Genomic DNA, 11293 nt, shown 5'->3' on the forward strand with positions numbered 1-11293 from the left:
CTTCTTTAGGCCTATACTACACAGTTATATATCATTATATACAGTATATATCATTATATAAAGAAAATGCATATTTTTGTTTATTTTATAACATTTGTTTCATGGTCATGCAAACTCAATATGACAATATGAGGCCTGTTATTGTTTATCATTTAACAATATAAACTTACTCTCTACTCCTATTCATAAAAATCAGCATTTTTTTTGCAGATGCCATGATGTTTTCAAACACATGCATTATGTAAGAATTAAATTCCACTGTCCTTTTCAGTCCATTGAAACGGAACATAAATAGCTCAGTGAGTTATTTCAAAATGAATAATTTATCTTTTTGCAAGACTCGTGTGGATTGAACAGATGTCTGTAAATCAATGTTAAACAGTAAGCAGCACAGAGCAATGTTAGAATAACAACAGAGACATCGTGTAATAGAGAGTCATTACTATCAGCCATTACCACAACATGAACCCATCATCATACATCACTGCTAATGAGAAATAAAATAAATGGGCAGTGATTTATACAACAGATGAACACTTCTTACACTACAGATGAGCTTTACCACTTAATTCTTTAATTAATTGATAATTTATAAATTAGATACTTTCCAGCAGTAATTATGTGAAGTGAAAACTGTTAATATTATTCCTGTTTTAAAAAGATTAGGTTGTCTTTATACATCATTTGTTCTTTACAATTAAAACTGAATAGAGATAATCATAAATATTCATTTGTAAACCTGAATAATTTTTATTAATCTGCTATACACCCCAGAAACACTGTGAATGTGGATTTAAATAGCGAATTGTTATATTTCTATAAAACAAGGACATGTCCTAAAAAAAGCTATCAATAACAACTATGCTAATTTTTTTACTTGGTTTTATGTTTCTACTTCGGGATGCTCCTCCTTTAGATGACCCAACAGTAGGCTATAGAAAGATGACACCGGCCCTTGAAAGGACTTCAGATAACACTGAACTACAAACTGATCTATCGTTTTTTCATTCTGAATTGTTGTGTTTTATAATTATTCTGCATTGTGTCCAAAAAAGCTGTTTTGCAACAGTGCAGCGTTTCCCAACTAAAAAGACCAGCTAAAACCAGCCTAAGCTAGTTGGCAGTTTTTAGCTGGTCACCCAGTCTGGTTTTAGCTGGTTAAGCTGGTGTAGCAGGCTGGTTTTATAGGGGTTTTTGACACTTTTTAGCTGGTCTTAGCTGTTCAGACTGGAAGACCATCTGTTCCACCAGCTTAAACCAGCTTGACCTGGAAGCTTGGTCTTACCTGGTTTAAGGTAGTAGTAGCTGGTTTAAGATGGTCCTCCCAGCATGGTAAAGCTGGTTAAGATTGTCAAGCTAGTATTTCAGCCTGGTCAAGATAGGATAGTTGGTTTACCCTGCTGAAAAAACCAACAAGACCAGCATATGTTGTGTTTTGGTGCTGGTTTGCAAGTGAACACCAGCTAAACCAGCACCAAACCAGCACCAAACCAGCATTAGAACCAGCATCCCATGCCAGACCAGCATATTTTGTGTTTTGGTGCTGGTATGCTGGTGACTACCACCTAAACCAGCATCAAACCAGCATAGACTTCCATAATTCCCATGCTGGACCATGCTGGTTTGATGCTGTTTTTTTCAGCAGGGTAGTTGGTGGGCAGATGGTCTCCCAGCCAAAAGTGGCTAAAACCCATCTAAAAACCATCCTGCTACAACCAGCTAAAACCAGTATAAGTTGGTTGGCTGTTTTCAGATGGTCACATAGTCTGGTTTAAGCATGGTTAAGCTGGTGTAGCAGGCTGGTTTTATACGGGTTTTGGACACTTTTTAGCTGGTCTTAGCTGTTCAGGCTGGAAGACCATCTGTTCCATCAGCTTGATCTGGAAGCTTGGTGGTACCTGGTTTAAGATATAAGTGGCTGGTTTAAGCATGGCAAAGCTGGTCAAGCTGGTCTTTCAGCCTGGTCAAGGTGGGGCAGTTGGTATTAGCTGGTGGGTCAGATGGTCTCCCAGCCAAAAAGTGGCTAAAACCCATCTAAAAACCAACCCGCTACAACCAGCAAAAACCAGCCTAAGCTTGTTGGCTGTTTCAGCTGGTCACCTAGTCTGGTTTAAGCATGGTTAAGCTGGTGTAGCAGGCTGGTTTTATACGAGTTTTGGACACTTTTTAGCTGGTCTTAGCTGTTCAGGCTGAAAGACCATCTATTCCACCAGCTTAAACCAGCTTGACCTGGAAGCTTGGTCTTACCTGGTTTAAGATAGAAGTAGCAGTTTAAGACGGTCCTCTCAACATGGCAAAGCTGGTTAAGATTGTCAAGCTAGTCTTTCAGGTCAAGGTGGGACAGTTGGTTTTAGCTGGTGGGTCAGCTGGTCTCCCAGCCCAAAATTGGCTAAAACCCATCTAAAAAACAGCCTGCTACAACTAGCTAAAACCAGCCTAAGCTTGTTGGCTGTTTCAGCTGGTCACCTATGGTTTAAGCATGGTTAAGCTGGTGTAGCAGGCTGGTTTTATACGGGTTTTGGACACTTTTTAGCTGGTCTTAGCTGTTTAGGCTGAAAGACCATCTGTTCCACCAGCTTAAACCAGCTTGACCTGAAAGCTTGGTCTTACCTGGTTTAAGATAGAAGTAGCAGTTTAAGACGATCCTCTCAACATGGCAAAGCTGGTTAAGATTGTCAAGCTAGTCTTTCAGGTCAAGGTGGGACAATTGGGTTTAGCTGGTGGGTCAGCTGGTCTCCCAGCCCAAAAGTGGCTAAAACCCATCTAAAAACCAGCCTGCTACAACCAGCAAAAACCAGCCTAAGCTTGTTGGCTGTTTCAGCTGGTCACCTAGTCTGGTTTAAGCATGGTTAAGCTGGTGTAGCATGCCGGTTTTATACGGTTTTGGACACTTTTTCGCTGGTCTTAGCTGTTTAGGCTGACCATCTGTTCCACCAGCTTAAACCAGCTTGACCTGGAAGCTTGGTCTTACCTGGTTTAAGATAGAAGTAGCAGTTTAAGACGATCCTCTCAACATGGCAAAGCTGGTTAAGATTGTCAAGCTAGTCTTTCAGGTCAAGGTGGGACAGTTGGTTTTAGCTGGTGGATCAGCTGGTCTCCCAGCCCAAAATTGGCTAAAACCCATCTAAAAACCAGCCTGCTATAACCAGCAAAAACCAGCCTAAGCTTGTTGGCTGTTTCAGCTGGTCACCTAGTCTGGTTTAAGCATGGTTACGCTGGTGTAGCAGGCTGGTTTTATATGGGTTTTGGACACTTTTTAGCTGGTCTTAGCTGTTCAGACTGGAAGACCATCTGTTCCACCAGCTTAAACCAGCTTGACCTGAAAGCTTGGTCTTACCTGGTTTAAGATAGAAGTAGCAGTTTAAGACGATCCTCTCAACATGGCAAAGCTGGTTAAGATTGTCAAGCTAGTCTTTCAGGTCAAGGTGGGACAATTGGGTTTAGCTGGTGGGTCAGCTGGTCTCCCAGCCCAAAAGTGGCTAAAACCCATCTAAAAACCAGCCTGCTACAACCAGCAAAAACCAGCCTAAGCTTGTTGGCTGTTTCAGCTGGTCACCTAGTCTGGTTTAAGCATGGTTAAGCTGGTGTAGCATGCCGGTTTTATACGGTTTTGGACACTTTTTCGCTGGTCTTAGCTGTTTAGGCTGACCATCTGTTCCACCAGCTTAAACCAGCTTGACCTGGAAGCTTGGTCTTACCTGGTTTAAGATAGAAGTAGCAGTTTAAGACGGTCCTCTCAACATGGCAAAGCCGGTTAATTTTGTCAAGCTAGTCTTTCAGGTCAAGGTGGGACAATTGGGTTTAGCTGGTGGGTCAGATGGTCTCCCAGCCAAAAAGTGGCTAAACCCATCTAAAAAATAGCCTGCCACAACCAGTTAAAACCAGACTGGGAGACTATAAAAAACCAGCCAACCAGCTTAGGCTGGTTTTAGGTGGTCTTTTCAGTAGGGTTGTGACCCTGTCTGTGAAATCAGACTAAAGTCTCATAATCTAGTGATGAGATTAATATATAAAGTTTGATTTCAATCATAATTTAATCTTTGACATGACCTTACACAAAATTATCTTTATTTACATTATGTCGGATGATTTTATGTAGAAAACAGTAAATCATAAAAACTAGGTTTTCACAGGCAGGGTCACAATTTTTTAGGACTTCAATTTTGGTAACACTTTGTAGACAGCCTTTTATGTTCTCAGTATTAGTCTATCAGGTTGATTTTCACCTAAATGAATCACAAAAATTAATAAAAAAAAACCTTATTATGCATTAGCACCCTACAAAGGGATTGTTCATCACCAAACCATTATTTTCCACATTAGCATCTCTTCATTTTTATAATGTGTAATAGCAGTAAAGACCAGCAGATGGCAGTGTTTATATATTAATGGACCATTGCTTTTTTTATGGGTTCCAACTCAAGCCAACATAATTTAAATGTAGTTATGCACTGTTGATCCCCATCCAAACACTATTATGTTCATAATTCATGTCTACCCCAGCGGCTGTATAAACATCTACAGTAATTGAAGGGTATGAGTTGGTTATTTAACAGCGTGATTTACCACAGTATCTTACACACGGAGAGCTGTTTCTCTGCTGATAGGCAAGCGAGGCATATGGTTGTTTTGGTTATTTAACATAAAGAAAAGCTGTAATCATCTACTGTATACTCCATACGCAGAAATCTTCTCACGGCTTGCAGTTTGATAAATATTGGCACTTGTCGGTGAAAACCTTACTTTTGATATACAATGAAACAGACCAATGCAAAACCAGGTGAAAGGCAGTGATAAACGGGACTTATAGATGTTTGTGCTTACAAATCCACAGATAAGAGATGTCTGGGGAGAAGAAAGTGGAAAATGCAATTATAAGGGAGTTTTTCAGTGTCTTCTAATGAAACCGACAGCATGGAAATGAAAGGCAGACTTTCTGTCAGTATAGTCGGTGTGGGGAATAACACAAGCTTTTAAGTGCAATAAACAAAATTAGCTTGGAAATCGCACAGAAAATCCCAGGCAAGAGGAAGAAAAGCTTTCATCTCATTCACCTCAAATATTACGCCTTTATTTCTTCTCCTTCATCTCCATAGTAATAATCAGCCTAAAATGTAAATGTCACTTTTCGTACTGCAGATGTGTCATTTGTCATAATACTACAGACATTAGATGGGATGTGGTTGCTTATCCACTTTAAGCTCTTATACAGACATTTCTTTAATAGGCTTATGCCAACAGAGTCTCTTTACTGCTGTCATTGGATCGTCCTCCTGCTCAGCATTATTACTTTATATTTGTAACAGCTGTTTATGTTATTCATAAGCTTAGACACCAAATCAACAAGAAATTTTATATTAAAGGGGCACAAATTAGAAAACGGGTGATAAAGAAGTAATTCTGTGTAAATGCGATTTACTAGTACACTCAAAAAAATGATTCATTGGATTAACTCAATAAAATTGTGGGCAGGATTTCCATCCAATGTGAATGTGTACCCCTAACTCATAAAAAACTGCTTTACGCAATAAAAATATATTGAGTTAGTCCAACTCAATTTGAAGTAAATGGCAATACTCAATTAGTTGCCTCAACTTAATTTAGTGTAGTCTGAATAACTCGATTTAGCGTAGTTTGAATAACTTAATGTAGTGTGGTCTGAATAACTCAACTCTGTTATTTTATATAAGACGTCTTTATGTCATACTAATTAGCATAAGCACATGTTAGCATGCTAATAATAATAACATTTGATACTTTGGATGAGCTTGTGAGAAGAAACTGATCTATAAAACAGCCATTGACACAGTTAGTGCTCATTGAGAGAAATATGTCCCATCCACAACCTAACCACAAGCGCCACTCTTCTGCACGATGGTAACCAAACAATTTGAAAAAATATAACACAAACGGTTCTAAATCAATAAGAAAAACGAACATTAAACACTATTAAGTCTTTCTCTTTACCTAAAAATGCATAAAATAACACTTAAATAAAAAATTACTCTACAAAAGCAGTTGCATGCAAAGCATGCTGGGAAATTATTTTTCCAGAACCCAAACTCAAACTAATTGTGTTAACGCAGTTAAAAAGAAATCAACAAATTATAGTACATATTCATTTTGTGTTAGACAAATTAAATATATATACTTATTGCTCTTAATGAGGTATTTTAAAATATTGAACACAATTTTAATGTGTCATTTCAGGGCTTGAATCATTTTTTTTTAGTGAGATGAACGTACTTTTATTCTTTAGCAAAAACGAAACTGTCTCAATGTAATAAAATGAATTTTGAGAAGGTTACTCGGGTGCCAAAGAGATGGAAGACTCTGAATAACCTCTTTGAGTTTTTGCATGAAACAGTTCTTCCAGGAACTCCATCATATGAGAAAAGGTTTTGATACACTTGAAATGAATATTGATGTGCTTTGAGTGCATAAGCATGATATCCGAGACTGGTTTAAAGGGTATTAGGTTGAGATATCAGCATGCAAGATATTTTTCTACTCTAAACAAAACTGAATAAAAATCTGAATGTTTGTGTTTGCTTGATTGTGTCACGCTTCATGATATTCACATTATAAAATATAATCTGTATAGAAAAGCTCATTACACTCTACATAAAAATAAAGGTGCTTCATAATGCCATAGAAAAGCTTTTTTTGCTAAATGGTTCCATAGAAAACCTTTAACAGCTGAAAAAAAGTAATTACTACTTAAATATTTGACTGAATGGTTGAAGAACCAAAATTGGTTCTTCTATGGCATTGCTGTGAAGAACCATTTTTAAAAGTGACCATCTTTTGTCCTCTGAAGTAAAAGTGTGCATATAGACCAACATCTTTGCAATTTGAGGACATTTAAAGGGCTAATATATCAAAAGATTATAATTGTTGGAGCATTAAAGGTGCCAAAGAATGCATTTTAATAATCTGTTAAATTGTTCTCTGATATCTACATAGAAGGTTTGTGGCTTTATTAAGTGCAAAAATTAACCAGAGATGGTTTTACATGTCCATTTACAACGCCAAGATTTGCCTTTAGTTTTTGAATCAGTAAACACTGGATCTGATATTTACAGCGGATTGTCATTACATTTGCTGCTTTTCTTTAAATAAATCGATTCTTTGACCTCAGTACACTTGAAATATTTTAAGTACATTGTTAAAAAGTTGTGACTGTTTTGTATGCCGTGTTTATATCATATAATAAATAAATGGGTACGTTATTTGCCCTAAATGCTTGAATAGTGTAATGTGTAATAAAATACAATTAATCCTGGCAGTTTAAATTGAAAATCTTATCCGAGTACATGTCATCATAGCAAAATTATACCCCAAAATATCATTATACCATAATATTTAAAATTTCACCAGTATACGCTAATTTAGTAAATGCATCTATTGGTCGTATTTGGTGAAATGGACAAACGACCAAAGCAATCACATGGGTTGAAGGATATGTTGTGCAAAACGTAAACAGTAGAACTTCAGCCTAAAAGTTAGCATATAGCATTAACTAGCATATAGTGCTAATTTAGCAGTCACAACTTGTTTTTAGCATTGTAACAACAATTTAATGTGTAATTTAATGTTAGGGCGTACATCACTGTCATGTCACAGTCGATGTTATGTTGAGATTGGTCTGTTTTTCAGCTGGGTTTTGCATGCACAAGGTTTACATAAAAAGGAGGAAACAATCGTGTTTGAGGTTCACGATATGTCATAACCATGTACAGAACTATTATTTTTCAGTTTTACATTCTACTGCACCTTTAAAGGACATGGTTCATGTTTACAAATACTCAAAGTGCTCTCTCTCTCTCTCTTCTTAATCTTCTTCCACTTTACTCTGATTTCATTTGTTTCATTGATATTCAACCCCACTTATCCACGTTCATAAAATATTAAGAACGTTTTTTCCACTGAACTATTTATAGTCAAATCAAACTAAGTCATGTGAGTACCGGGCTTTTAAACTTTAACATCAGCAGGATAAACAGTTGTAAATCAGATGCTTGAGATAAAAACACTGAGAACACTGTCTCTGCAGGACACCAGGAAGCGTTTCAAATGCAGTCATATCCAGTCAATGAATAAATGCAACAGTATTGGTTTTCAGTGTATGCATGCTTCTGTGCGACAGAGCATTTCTGTTTCAAAATATGGTGAGCTACCTCACTGCAACCCTGTATCACGAAATTATGTACCTATAGTCACGTAAATTTGTGAGTCTTATGCGTGACACTGACACGGTTTTCAGCCTTTTTGCGTAAACATTTCACGCATTTCCGTTTACGTGTCACTGTCACTTATTTGTTACTCAACTGTTTTGTCCTATTTTCAAACCATTGACGCTTCGGTTTAGGGTTAGATTTGGTGTTTGCGTTAGGATGTCACTTTAAGTATTGTTTTATACCTTTTTTTGAATATTTATTTTTTATATTTTATGATTTTTAAACCATTGTCACCTGGGTTAGAGTTGGGTTTGGGTAAGGATGTAATTTTATGTAAATCTAATCGAAGTGACAATGGTAAGAAAATAGGATAAAACAGTTGAGTAACAAATATGTGACAGTGACACCCTGTCAGTGTCATGCATAAGACTCACAAATTTACGTGACTATAGGTATGTAATTTCATGATACTGGGTTGCTCACTGTCTACATACCCTCTTAAAAATAAAGGTGCTAAAAGGTTCTTCACAGTGATGCAATAAAAGAACCATTTTTGGTTCCTCAAAGAAAATGATGATGATGATAAAAGTACATATAGTACCCATACTTTAATGCAGTGGTTCCCAAACTTTTTCAGCGTGCGGCCCCCCTTATGTACGGTGCATTCCTTCGCGGCCCCCCAAAGAAAATTTGTGACAAAAACTGTTCTAAAACATTTTAATAAAAAAACATTCAATTATACAAAAAAGTAGCTATTTTGGTTAGTAGCCTTATTTTTTTTTAGGTTTAATTACACATGATAAATTAATGTATTTCATAAAATGTCATAAAACTGAGGCCCCCCTGGCACCATTTCGCGGCCCCCAGTTTGAAAACCACTGCTTTAATGTGACCTCTGCATTTAACATTTAAGTGAGTATGAACACACAAACTGAAAGTCGTGAACACACACACCCGGAGAAGTGAAAAAAAAACATTAAGAAAACATACTTTTTAAGTCTAAAGCAGTGGTTCTCAAACTTTTTCACCGCACCCTTATGTATGGTGCATTCCTTCGCGGCCCCCCCAAAGAAAATGTATAAACAAATTTGTTTTAAAACATACAATTTTAATTAAACAAAACATATTAAATTATACAAAGTAGTGCTGTTGGTTAGTAGCCTTATTTTTTTCATGATAATGAAGATAAATTAAGATAAAAAAATTCTAAGCATCTTTATGTTTTAATAAGTGAACAACGTAAAATAAAGCAATAAACCCGTGAAGCAGTGGGTTACCAGTGCATTTTATAACAGCTAAGGGGCGTTGTTAGGCACAACACGAAGCCCCACTGCTTCACGGGTTTATTGCGTTTATAAAACGGTTACTTCATATGCATAGCGGGGTTTCACAAAATGAAACACAAATAAGTTGTAATTATATTAGTACAAATATTACTCTTCCGCCAAACAAAGTAGTTCCTCAGAATCAAGTGTGGCTGCAACAGAGCGCAGTTCTCAAGCAACACAGACGCAGCAAAGACACAATGAAAATATAATTTAAGACTGTGGTGTTTATTTATATAAATCAACATTAATCTAAAATATACATTAACATGTATATCGTGCAACTGTTGAAGTGATGATCAAATATGCTTGGAAGCATAACTCTTTCTCCGTCAGCGTTTTTTTTAAATTGCCCGCAGTTTTAGTTTAATGCCTTACAGAAAAAATATCTTCTTTAAATAAACATAAAATATCAAATGAAAGAACAGACCATCCGCTTTCCAACAACGACAACAAAAAAAAAGTTTCATCCTACCTTCATTTGTTCTCTTATCAGTTATTACCTCTCAAATTATTGCTAAAAGCGGAGATAATTCAATTTTTGGGAAGAACTTTTGTAAGAGATCAGATTCAGAGCCATCAAAACTTACATGTCACGCTAAATCCACCACAACGCTGTTGTGTCGAGTGAATGCGTCAGTGTTTAAGTTGGGTAAGATTGCCATCTGGTGGATAATAGCAGAAATATCAATTTAAGACAAAAACAACTCAGAGAACGTTTTCTCTTTATTGACGAAATGACTCAAGAATATTTATTGTCATTTATCTGGATATCGCCATAATCGTGCAAAGGTAGAAAAATAAAAAAATGATTAAAGACTGTGGTGTTTATTTTCATAAATCAGTACTCAGCAACAGTGGCGCAGTGATACTTGTAATGCGGTCTGAACCGTGGGTTTACCGGGGTATTTTATCACGGCTTAGAACGCGTTTCAACCAATCAGAATGAAGAACCAGAACGAGCCGTTTTATAATACTCATTTTGGGTATCCCAGAGTCAATTATTCTTAAAAGAACCAGTTCTTTCTTATCTTTATAATAGTGTGTTGATATTTTTTCCTCTGCAAAGAACCATTCATGCAACAGAAAGGTTCTATGCATGTTGGTTCATTATGTAACTATACAGCCCCGACAAAGAGAAAGACTTTTAGAAAGACAGTAAGGTTTTATATATAGGTATATTTTGAGAAGTGTTATGTTGTAGGCCCACTTTCCCAAAAACAACAGAACCATGACATTTTTTTCTGGCAAATTTTCGTCGGAAAGGTTTTAAAACAAAATGCTTCCTTGGTAGGCAGCTCGCTAGGTTTAGCATTGTTAAAGAGAGACATCTTACCTGCGTCTCGCTCGTGTTGAAGGCGAATGGGGAGAGAGATTGATGTTTGTGATTTCATTGTGTTGTTTTGATTTGATGGCTCTTTACACGGCAGGGGGAGAGAGAGCAAAGTGGTGATTCGTCACGGCAAAAGCAACAATAACAGGCACATGACATCGCCTTCAGATTAAAGTGTGTGGTTGTGGCAGCACATTATTGAGCTGGGATAATCAGCCACTTAGATGTCATAACACAATCATTTACGGTGGAGACTGGGGCCTGCTGGATTCGAAAGGTGGAGTCGAGCGCTTCTTTTTTGCACAATAAACAAAATCATTCCTGACATACTTGGTGGCCAATAAGAGCATGTTTCTCACCCGAAGGTGTTATTATTTTTCAAGCATGTGCACACATTATGCAATAGGGCACCAACTCGCAGGGGGGCAACATCCCTGTGTTATTCTGTATACATA

This window comes from Misgurnus anguillicaudatus, chromosome 4, assembly GCF_027580225.2.
Source record: "Misgurnus anguillicaudatus chromosome 4, ASM2758022v2, whole genome shotgun sequence".
NCBI classification, from domain to species: Eukaryota; Metazoa; Chordata; class Actinopteri; order Cypriniformes; family Cobitidae; genus Misgurnus; species Misgurnus anguillicaudatus.